At 40.7% G+C, this 12,080-nt stretch overlaps 1 long non-coding RNA gene across 3 annotated transcripts in view; it reads right to left on the minus strand.

Annotated features, from left to right (window-relative positions):
- The window catches only part of LOC141584065 (uncharacterized), a 50,606-nt gene that overhangs the window by 10,863 nt on the left and 27,663 nt on the right, over positions 1-12,080 (minus strand). For all 3 annotated transcript variants that reach the window (XR_012516992.1, XR_012516993.1, XR_012516991.1), the window contains exon 2: positions 2,523-3,047. This is a non-coding gene — a long non-coding RNA (uncharacterized LOC141584065). The remainder of the gene's footprint in view (positions 1-2,522; positions 3,048-12,080) is intronic.

A 12,080-nucleotide genomic window follows, 5' to 3' on the forward strand; every position in this document is an offset into this window, starting at 1 on the left:
AGCATACAAACACATACAAGTGTGTGTGCACAAACACAGTTCATATATAGTTCTTGAGAAAAGCATTTGGGGTTTTCTACCACATGATGCTTTGAGTCAGTACCTTCTATCATTAATTTGTGTTTAGAGCAGTAGTTCTGAAAGCTATGCCTTCGGCAACATGTATGTTGACATATCAATTGAAATAGATGAGGTAAATACAGCCATTCAGAATAATCTAGACATCCTATTTCATGACTTGGAATGCCCAGAATGTCCAAGACATGACATACATTACAATTTCTCAAGGAAGTCATACCTGAAAAAGGTAAACAGTTGACATAAACTCTTAGACTTTGCAGACACCTTAGCTACAAGACCAATCAAGTCAGAGTCTTGAGTTCTGTGTTCCATAGGGGCTATTTTTTTTTTTTTTTTTTTTGAGATGGAGTCTTGCTCTGTTGCTCTGTTGTCCAGGCTGGAGTGCAGTGGTGTGATCTCAGCTCACTGCAATCACCACCTCCAGGGTTCAAGTGATTCTCCTTCCTCAGCCTCCCAAGTAGCTGAGACTACAGGCATGCACCACCATCCCCAGCTAATTTTTGTATTTTTAGTAGAGATGGGGTTTCATCATGTGGCCAGATTGGTCTCGAACTTCTGACCTTGTGGTCCACCTGCGTCAGCCTCTCAAAGTGCTGAGATTACAGGTATGAGCCACCATGCCTGGCCCATAGGGGCTATTTTAAAGGTTTAGTTGAGGTTCCAATTCACAGGTCCACCCACTACTCCAAGAGTGTGTCACTCCCTGCACTGGTGACAACACAGGGAGACCATGATGTTCAAGCTTCACAACGCATGTGATTCATTTTCCTCCCCTAATGACTCAAGAAGACATTTTTAGAATTCAGGCTGAGTCTCAGTAATTCAATTGTAGAAAAAGCAGGCAATGCTATAGCTCTATCATAATTAGTTTCACGTGTGAACATATTAATTGTTCCATTAGGAAATATATTAGGTCAAGAGAATACAGATGTGGTGGATAAGGTCACCAACAAAAGAACCCCCTTGAAGGTTCATAGTTGTTACCCTGTGTAGGCCTGGGAGCGTCTTCATTAAGGCAGGCATTTTGGAGCCACCCGACCATGACCATGGATCTACGTGCTGGAACTTGAAAGTATGTCCACGCTCAAGATTTCTGCCTCTTCTGTTGCATGCCCTGCCCACACACATCTTTATGAAAATGTAACCTTTTCACTCACTTTCTGAACTCCACAAAAGAGCCAGCTTTCTCCTGTTGGTAATGAAACCAGCTGTTGAAATACTTCAGCTGGGCTGCAGTTGCTTCTCCTGTGAGCTACATGGCCATCTCTTCTTTTATTTCAAAAACTTGGCTGGCACTTTCAGCAACCACTGTGAAGCTGGTAAATATCTAAATGACTTCTTCATTTTCCGACCCTTGAGCAGAGTAGCAGAAGATTTTCTGTGTTCATACCAAGCATGTCTGAATTGTGTAATTTCATCTTGCAAACATATCACCAATTCAAGAAACAGCTTTGGCTTGTCTGGTTTTTGAATAGTGTTGACCATCGTTTCTAAAGAAAAATCATCCAAGCCTTCCCTGAAATGTTAGTGTTGTGCTAACTGAGGCAATGGCTAAAGAAGTGTGTGTATAGAGTTGGGGGTGGGTGCGGATGGTGACGGGGTAGGAGGGGTTCCCTGCTTTTATAAATCCAGTGAGCCTACTTTTGACGGTCTTTCACACTGGCATTATTCTTCCCTTTGGGAGTTTTCAAAGTCACTTTTGGCCTTTGTTTATTTTAAAGGAATCAGAGAAAGAGCCATAAGAGCCGGAGAGGAATGTAGTCGCCCACAAATTGACTAACGCGTTCTCTTTCTCTCTATGTTACACAACAAACATGCAACAGCACTGCCCCTGCCTTGGATGGTAGAGATCAGAGTTCCTAAATTACAAAAAAAAAAAAAAAAAGTCAAAACTGGTACATTTTAGAGACAAAGAATAAGCATAGGTGGGAAAATGTCTGCAGGCATAGGCAGCCTTGGGCAGATCTGATCTGCCCCAATCCAATAAGTTATTGGGAAGAAAGTAACTATTAAGGCAGATGAGGAGACAATCACCTCTACCCCAAAATCCTGAGAGTGGCAGGTAGCCCAGGCCATCCTAAATGGGAGGTCACCGACTTTCAGGAATGCGTGGGTATAGCACATTACAAGAAGGTCAGTCCTCTGTGAGCAATACATATACTATAGCCAGGTTGTGCACCAGGCCAAGGAGACTGGCCTGTTGGTGGTGATGCTTTCTATGAGAGAGTGGATGGGCCAGCACCCAGGAGAAGGCAGCGCCCTGGTTTTCAGCGTGAGAGAAAGATGGTCCTAACCCTATCAGTGGCCCTCACTTGTCCATGTATATGAGCCAGGCCCTGTGCTGAAGTTTTCACGTTGATTATTTTTGACAATCCTTAGACATAAAGAACTATTATTATTCTCTTGAGAAAATTGAAGCCCAGAGAGATAAAGCCACTTACCCATGGTGCACGATGAGTCGGCAGCGTGAAATTCAATTTCATGTTTTTCTCACCAGAAGACCCTGCCCTCATCCTCCACATCTTACTGTTGTTGACACCACTTGTGGTTGGTACCTGAGCTTATTATTCACTTCCTGTGGCCTTGTTCCACTATTCTTTTTTTTTTTTTTTTTTTTTTTTTTTTTTTTTTTTTAAGATGGAGTCTTGCTCTGTCACCCAGGCTGGAGTGCAGTGGTGCAATCTTGGCTCACTGCAACCTCCACCTCCCAGGTTCAAGCGATTCTCCTGCCTCAGTCTCCCCAGTAGCTGGGACAACAGGCAAGTGCCACCATGCCTGGTTACGTTTTTGTATTTTCAATAGAGACGTGGTTTCACCGTGCTAGCCAGGATGGTCTCGATCTCCTGACCTCGTCATCCGCTTGCCTTGGCCTCCCAAAGCATTGGGATTACAGGAGTGAGCCACCGCGCCCGGGCTGTTCCTCCATTCCTTTATTTCTCTGTTGACTGTTTCTTAAATCTTCCATCCTAGGGGATAGAAGGTGGGAGAATGGAAAGGAGCTACTGCCATCCCCATCCCCACCCACCTCACCACCACCCCCGCCCCCACCATTTACATTTATCTTTCATTTTCCCACACACACGTCCATTTAAGTCTTCATTACCCCCAAGCAAGGATATTTCAATGTCAAGACCTGCCACAGCATAAGGACTATGTCCACAGCACTAAATTTAGAAGTGATCATACAAATTAATCAAGTGGCCCAAAGCCTTGATTGTGTAGAGTACCTCAATGGAAAATGCTCCATTCTGATCTCAGCCCCCATCTTACTCAACTCACTGATGAGTCTTCATGAAGTATCCCAATCAATTATCCCTTTGACAGTCCAGATGGAACAGACAAGGGAGAGACCCTTTTTGAGACAATTATTTAAAATACACACAGAATAGTATGCCGAATAGGCACTCCCTTGTATTGTTATCAAATAGGCAGAATGAAAGGATCTCTAGCAATTTAATGATATATTTCAAAACTCTGAACGATATTTATGTTCTCTGATCAAATGATTCTGCCTCTAGAAATTTATCGTAAGTCATTAATTGCAGACGTGCAAATATTTGCACGCACAGAAATGTTCATCATGGAATTGAATTATAATAGTGAAAAACTGGGAACGAAATGTCAGTGTTAGGCACTTGGCTCAGTAAATGATGACTCATCCATACATTATAATATTATACACTTATAAAAAGGGTTTCATAAGGAATATTTAATGATTCGAAGAAATGATCCTAAAATATTAAGCACATATTTCAAGAAAGTTCTGTTCATAATGGCATTCACTAGTCACATGTGGCTACTGAAATTTTAATTGATTGTAATTAAATAAAATTAAATATTTAGTTTCTCATTGACACAAGGCACATTTCAAGTATTCAATAGTTATGTTGGACGGTGCAGATATAGAACATTTCCATCATTTGCAGAATTGTGGTCACTAAATAGACTATGATTTCATTTTTTCCAATATATGTCTACATATAGAAAAATATTAGAAGAAAATATGCCAAGTAATAATGATTATCTTTAGTTGGTGAGATTGGATAAGAGGTAAGCAAACTTTTTCTGTAAAGGGACTAATAGTATTTTATTTTATTTTATTTTATTTTATTTTATTTGAGACAAGGTCTTGCTCTGTCACCCTGGCTAAAATACAGTAGCATGATCACAGCTCACTACAGCCTTGACCTTCTGGGCTAAAGCAATCCTCTGCCCTCAGCCTCCTGAGTAGCTGGGAACACAGACATGTACCACCACACTCAGCTAGTTTATTTTTATGTTTATTTTGTAGAAACAAGGATCTCACTGTGTTGCCCAGGATGATTTTGAACTCCTGGGCTCAAAAGATCCTCCCATTTTGGCCTCCCAAAGTGCTGGGATTACAGTCTTCAGTCACAGCACCCAATCCATAGTAAGTATTTTAGATTTTGCGAGCCATGCAGTCTGTGTTGCAGCTACTCCATCTGCCATTTTAACAAGAAAGTAGCCATGGGCAGCACATAAGTGAATGGGCATGATTGCATTCCAATAAAACCTTAATGACAAAGACAGGTGGTGGGCTGAATTTGGTCCACAGACCATAATTTGCTGACCCATCAGATTAGATAATTAAGAGTAAAGTGTTTTTTTTCTACTTACTCATAGCTAAATTTTAAAACCAAGTAATGTGCATCCTTGATTTTAAAATAAAACTCAGCCTTTCTAAACACCAACAACATTCAAGTTAAAAACCAAATTAAAAATGCAAACCTATTTACAGTAACTGCAAAAAAAAACTAAAGACCTAGGAATACATCCAACGAAGGAGGTGAAAATCTCGGCAAGGAGAACTACAAAATACTGCCCAAGGAAATCACAGATGACACAAACAAATGGAAAACATTTGTTCATGGATTAGAATAATCAATATTATTAAAATAGCCATACTGATCAAAGTACTCTACAGATTCAACGCTAGTCCTATCAATCTACTGATGTCATTTTTCACAGAACTAGAAAAATATTCTAAAATTCATATGGAACCAAAAAGCCAAAATCCCCAAAGCAATCCTAAGCAAAAAGAACAAAGTTGGAGGCATCACATTCCCAAACTTCAAACTATACTATAAATCTACAGTAACCAAAACAGCATGGTTCTGGTACGAAAACAGACAAATAGAACAATGAGACAGAATAGAGAACCCAGAGATAAAGCTGCACATCTACAACTGTCTGATCTTTGACAAAGTAGAGAAAAGTAGGTAATGGGGAAAGGAATCTGTATTCAATAAATGGTAATGGAATAACTGGCCAACCATATGAAGAAGAATGAAACTGAACTCTTATCTTTCACCATATACAAAAATGAACTCAAGATGGATTAAAGATTTAAATGTAAGACCTTAAATTACAAGAATCCTAGAAGAAAACCTAGGAAATATCACTCTGGCCATGGGCCCTGGGAAAAAATTTATGACTAAGTCCTCAAAAGCAATTGCAACCAAAACAAAAATTGTCAAATGGCACCTAATTAAATTAAAGAGCTTCTGCTCAGCGAAGGAAACAATCAACAGAGTAAACAGATACAGCGTGGGAGAAAATATTCACAAACTGTGCATCTGACAAGGGTCTAACATGCAGAATATACAAGGAACTTAATTCGACAAGAAAAAACAAATAACTTCATGAAGAAATGGGCAAAAGACATAAACAGACACTTCTCAAAAGAAGATATACAAACATATTTAAAAATGCTCAATATCACTAACCATCAGGGAAATTCGAATCAAAACCACCAGGTTATACAGTCTCACACCAGTTAGAATGGCTACCACTAAAAAGTCAAAAAACAACAAATGCTGGTAAGACTGCAAGGAAGGGGACCACTTATACACTGTAGGTGTGAATGCAAATTAGTTAAGCCATTGTAGCAAGCAGTTTGGAGATTTCTCAAAGAACGCAGAACTGTCATTCAACCCAGTAATCCCACATCCAAAAGAGAATAAATCATTCTACTGAAAGGACACAGGGACTCACGTATTCATTGCAACCTATTCATAACAGCAGAGAGATGAAATCAGCCTAGATGTTCATTAGTGGTGAATTGGATAAAAAAAGGGTGGTACACGTACACAATGAAATACTATGCAGCCACAAAACAGAAAAAAAAGTCTGGTTCTTTGAAGCAACATGGATGTAGCTAGAAGCCATTATCCTAAGTGAATTTTTTTTTTTTTTTTTGAGATGGAGTTTCGCTCTTGTTACCCAGGCTGGAGTGCAATGGCACGATCTCGGCTCACTGCAACCTCCGTCTCCTGGGTTCAGGCAATTCTCCTGCCTCAGCCTCCTGAGTAGCTGGGATTACAGGCACGTGCCACCATGCCCAGCTAATTTTTTGTATCTTTAGTAGAGACGAGGTTTCACCATGTTGACCAGGATGGTCTCGATCTCTCGACCTCATGATCCACCCACCTCGGCCTCCCAAAGTGCTGGGATTACAGGCTTGAGCCACCGCGCCTGGCTCCTAAGTGAATTTATGCAGGAACAGAAAACTAGTTACTGCATGTTATCACTTACATGTGGGACCTAAATATTGGGTATTCGTGGACATAAAGATGCCAACAATAGACACTGGGACTACTAGATGGGGGAGGGAGGTGGGCCAGGGTTGAAAAACTATTGGATAGTATGCTCGGTATCTGGGTGATGGCATCAATCGTACGACAAACCTCAGCATCATGCAGTAGACCCAGGCAAAACCTGCACATGCACCCCTTAATCTAAAATAAAAGTTGAAATTATAAAATAAAATAAAACGTGTGTGTATCTACTTTATATATAATATATATATAATGTGTGCATATACACTTTATGTATTGTCTATCTATTTCTAGACTTGAAAGGTCTGGGTGCAGATACATAGAAGTTTTGCAAGGCAATGCTAATGCTGAACTATTAAGTTATTCAAACTACCATACACCCAGGACTTAATGTAACTCCTTCTCAACCCTGCTGAGGGTCTGTCCTGCCACTCACACTTTCTATGTTTCACTGCACAGAGAGCACCTGCACTAATGCTCCCCAAGATGTTATTCCTCTTAGTTTATTAATTTAACTGCTTCAGAGCACAGCACCCGAGTGTTTGTCTCTGCGCTTGCCAAGATGGAAATGTTCATCTTAGGAAATGATTCCTTGGAGAAGGCAGCCTCTGCACCCTTCACCCCACACGTTGCCAGCAGGGTGTCCTGCACAAGAGTCTTTTCAGGGTACATTTCATGATGATGTCTAATGGAGGCTCAGTGCATCTCTGGCTACACAGGGAGCTCTAGTGGGCACTGCGGTCAGTACATGGATGAATGTATTCTGTGGGACTGCTGGTGCTCTGGAAGGACTTGTGGACTGACAGGCCTCTGATTGCTTCTGCGTCCAGGTATGAATCCTCACCTGAAGAAAGAGAGGCTTGCATTTCACTCGTTCTGTGGTTTTTAAAGTGTGCTTCTCAAGTCCTGAGAGAAGAAAGGAAACAGCTGAATTTTAGGGTCCAGGCCCTCACTCTGCTTCAACCAGAGCAGCTCCCCACATACATCTGCTCTCCATATTGAGTTTCCGAGTTGGACCTTGACCAAATAAAGGGTTCTGCTGCTGCTGGGGAAATGAGCGTCAGGGGAAAGGGGTAAGAAAAGACACTGCGTAATTGTCATAAACTGGTACGCTATAGCCATGTTTCATTGGTTCAAAATGATGTTCTAAATTTTTTATAATTTGAAACCAAGGTTTAAAAACCAGATTTCATGTCTAAAATTAGAAAAAAAACAAAACAAAAAACCAAGAAACAACCAACTACATCTGTCTGGCTTCTCTTAAAAAGTCAGAAAATCCGGCCACATTCATCTCATAATCCCTCACATGGGATTATTAATCCATCTCATGGCCCTTTGCTGGTGCTGAGAAGCAGTCACTCCCTTCAGGAGGACTTGTACCCTCAGTGCACTCTGTTGTGACAACTCTCTCTTGCACACCTCCTGGACTTCCCCATTCACGCACGTTTCCTGTCTTGGCTCTTGTAGGCATTTGGATTCAAGACTCTGAAGCTAGAAAATTGCAAAGGCCCTTGTCTGTCCCCATAGCCTACTGGAGTTCTGTTACATGCTTGGCAATTATTACTAAAATTAAAGCTACAATCGCCGGGCGCGGTAGCTCAAGCCTGTAATCCCAGCACTTTGGGAGGCCGAGGCAGGTGGATCACGAGGTCAAGAGATTGAGACCATCCTGGTCAACATGCTGAAACCCCGTCTCTACTAAAAATACAAAAAATTAGCTGGGCATGGTGGCACATGCCTGTAGTCCCAGCTACTCAGGAGGCTGAGGCAGGAGAATTGCCTGAACCCAGGAGGCGGAGGTTGCGGTGAGCCGAGATCACACCATTGCACTCCAGCCTGGGTAGCAAGAGTGAAACTCCGTCTCAAAAAAAAAAAAAAAAGCTACAATCATTTCCTCAAAGTCACCCTAAATTTATGAACATCTTAGACACAAATAATCCTGCTCATGTTACGTGCTAGGGTCAAGAGCTGATTTTCTCATGACCAAAGTATGTGAAGCCCCCAGACAAACAGGTTTTCCTTCCAAGAAGTGCCCTGTGGAGCTGCCCGGGAACCACTGAAGTTATTCTCCAAATCTTTTTGTTGTTGTTGTTCCTTCCCTACTTCTGCCTGCAGGGTAAAATTGTTCTTTTTGGTCCCTTTGGAGTAGTCCTGAACACGGAGTTTGAGTAAAACTCACATGAGTCATTTCTGGACATTAGTATTTTACATGATCTGAAACCCTGGGCTCCCTCTAGAACAGAGACTGGCAAATTTTAAGATGGTGGCTGTACCATCAGAACTCCTATCCCTAAGTGACTAGTGAACAGAGATCTTTACCAACTCATGATAGACATCTATTATAAGCAAGACATAAAATTGTGCTGTTTGAAGTCATTGAACCTTAGGGTTGTTTGTTACTGCAGCATAACTTAGTCTATCCTGACTACTTAGGTGTTCTGATTGAAAAATACCATTTTCAAGCCCCTAGTCTCGATTTTACCCTAGCCAAACTTACCTCTTCTTTCTCTGAATTCCCTTTCTTTAAATCTAAGCATAACATTAGAATATTGCTAAGCGTTACCTGCTGTCATTTCCTCATCTCTTGGCATTGCTCTACACTTGAACTCTACCATCCTTTCCCCCCATTATATAATAGATTGGAGGTCACATGTGTTTCCTACTTTGAATAATTCATCTCCACAGGATCTCAGTATCTCAGTTACAACATTTATTTCTTTCATTTTAATATTTTATCATTTTTGTCCTAAATGTATGACCTTAACTGGTTGTCATGCATTTCATTTCTTTTTGCCTTAAATATTTTAAAAGTTTCAAGAAACAAATATTACTCATAGAGGGCATAACAAAAAAATGCTTGGTTTTAGTTCTGTGTTACTTCATTATAACTGTGTGCCACTCAAGTGATTTTTCTTCTCTTGATTTCTTTCTACTTTGGCTCTAGTCTTTGTCTTTCCTGAAATATTTTAATGCCTGGCATTTGGCCGGAGTGCCTGTTGCTGGAGGGTGAACTGCACAGCAGTGGGACCTCTGGGCCTCTCTAGACATTAAGGTACCAAGGATTTTGAAAGTTCCAGAGTTGGTGCCTTTTGATAGTCATGAAGCACAGGCTAAGGAAAATTTAAAAATTGAAAGTCATGTTTCCTTCATCTGCTGCTACTGCACACAGTATTAGAATAGGTCATTTTTGAGGATAAGATTAACATATAACTAACATATATTCTATATTCCACCATTTATGACCAGTAATAGTTTAAGGGCTTTATGTGAATTACCAATCACACCTCACAGGAGAGATCCTATTAGTTCCTCATCTCACAGACAAGGCAACTGAAGGGGTAATTTATCAGTTACTCAGTTCATCTAACCCTTTGGGGGCAGGGAGGGCCCAGCTATAAGGGGCCATCAGGGGGGCATATAGATACAGAAGGAGAGTCGTGGGGGTGGGGAGGCCTCACTCATCTCCACATTCACTCATTTCATTGTTCAAGAGTTGCTTTTTTTTTTCCACTCTGCCAGGGTGAGTGTGGGGTGGTGGATCTGCCACTCTCCAGCTGGGTGACCTGTTGTCAGCTTTAAATTACTGTATTAAACAAATGTTACAATTCCAACATCACACTTCTCATGATAATCTTTTCCCCTGAATTCAAACATGCTAGCTGAACACAAGGCTCAGCTCCTTCAGGGTTTTCCCAAAGGACCTACTCATACTTAGCATATCATGTTCTGAGAATCATGTGTATAGATCTGACCAGGCCCAGGATGGGTTCCTTTCCACCCTTTCACCAGCACCCCATCCTCTCCTTCTAGCACCTTCTTGAAACACCCCAAACTCCCACCCCCAATCCCTTGTCAAGATGGGGAGGCACTGGGATGAGTGGTCCACTTCTTCCTCAGGGTGTAGCCTCATTTTTTTTTAAGTGTCACATGAGCTCAGCAAAGCCTTCCTCAGATGGGATTCTCATACCAGCTTCAACAGCAATAACATTTGTTCTCTACCATTATACTCAGGAACTGACTTTTTAACAGAATTACCACCTGAACCTTGACTTTAGAGGCAATACCTAAGAATTATACACATTTGCCCGTAGTTAATTTTAAGAAGATGCTTGAAATAGGAATCTTATAACTCAAACTTGAAGTCTAATAATCTAAAAATAATGAAAAATCATTAATAAAGTAACAATGACTCAGTTGAGGTCAACTTTGTAGAGACTGAAGATTACAATACTAAAACCTGTGGAGATTCCAAGGTCCAGATTACTGAAATGTTATACCTTTAAGTGCCAAGTGTCTTGAGTTACCACATAACACAATAAAACAGACGTTCCTCTCCACACACCACAGACATCTCTTACTATTTAAGGCTCCAAATAACAAGGAAAGAATCCATAGTTAATTTCCTGAAGCCAAGGAATAATTTCCTTTTAAGTTCCTTTATATTTCCTCTTCATTTCTTAACCTTGTAAATCTCTTTTCTCCATTTTTTCTTTATTCCAAGATTGTTAGAGTGTTTCCCTTTCCCACCATTTCTAATGCTAGCACCATAGCAGCTGACTTCCTTTATCTCCATCTAAGTCCACATCAAAAGTCATACATCTACAGGTCAAGTGCAATCTGTTCCTTCTTGATGTTATGGCTTGGAAGGAATCTAGCTATGGCTCTGTGTAGTACAATAAATAGATCACAGCACAGCCGACCAGTCATTCTTACTCTCTGCTGGCTGGTTTAAAAATTGGCAAGGCTGTACTGATTGAGGAGATTGAAGGCAATGAGCTGAATCGACTAGTTTTACTGCACTATAATGTGAGTCAAATGTCTCAATGTGGCCTGCAACTTATCTTCTTTCTTTCTAACCTTCCTTAACATCTGTATATAAAACCAACTTCTTTCTTTACTTCATGCCTCTCTCCTTACTATTTCTAAAAAATTACTCTACCAAATCCCAAATACAATTTTCTTATATAATAGTGTGGATCCCTTAAAACATGCCCTTTAGAAAGTGAAAATACTAATCCAAAGTAAGACTTGAAAAAGTATAATTTTAACCTAGTCTTGTTTTTGTGAACTAGATAGTACACCATCAGGTATACTATCAGAACCTCAGATATAAATAAGGATATCAAACTATAGCCTTTTAATGCTCTATTTTTGCAGTATTTAGCTCACAATTTTCATTTTAGCGATGCTAGCCTTAAGTTTGACAAGCTGACCTCAGACCGTAGTTTCTCTGTGACCATTTGGTGATCCCAGCCAGCTACTGAGCCTGACCTTGCTTTGTGTTCAGTCACCTTCCCTTAAGCCTACTATGCCTCCTGGTCCACTTGTTCTCAAGGTCTCTCATACTTGCCACACCAACTGTTTGAGGGTAAAAACCCTGGTGAACATAGGCACACTATTTTTGGTTCACGTAACTGCCTA

This window comes from Saimiri boliviensis, chromosome 3, assembly GCF_048565385.1.
Source record: "Saimiri boliviensis isolate mSaiBol1 chromosome 3, mSaiBol1.pri, whole genome shotgun sequence".
Taxonomy (NCBI): Eukaryota; Metazoa; Chordata; class Mammalia; order Primates; family Cebidae; genus Saimiri; species Saimiri boliviensis.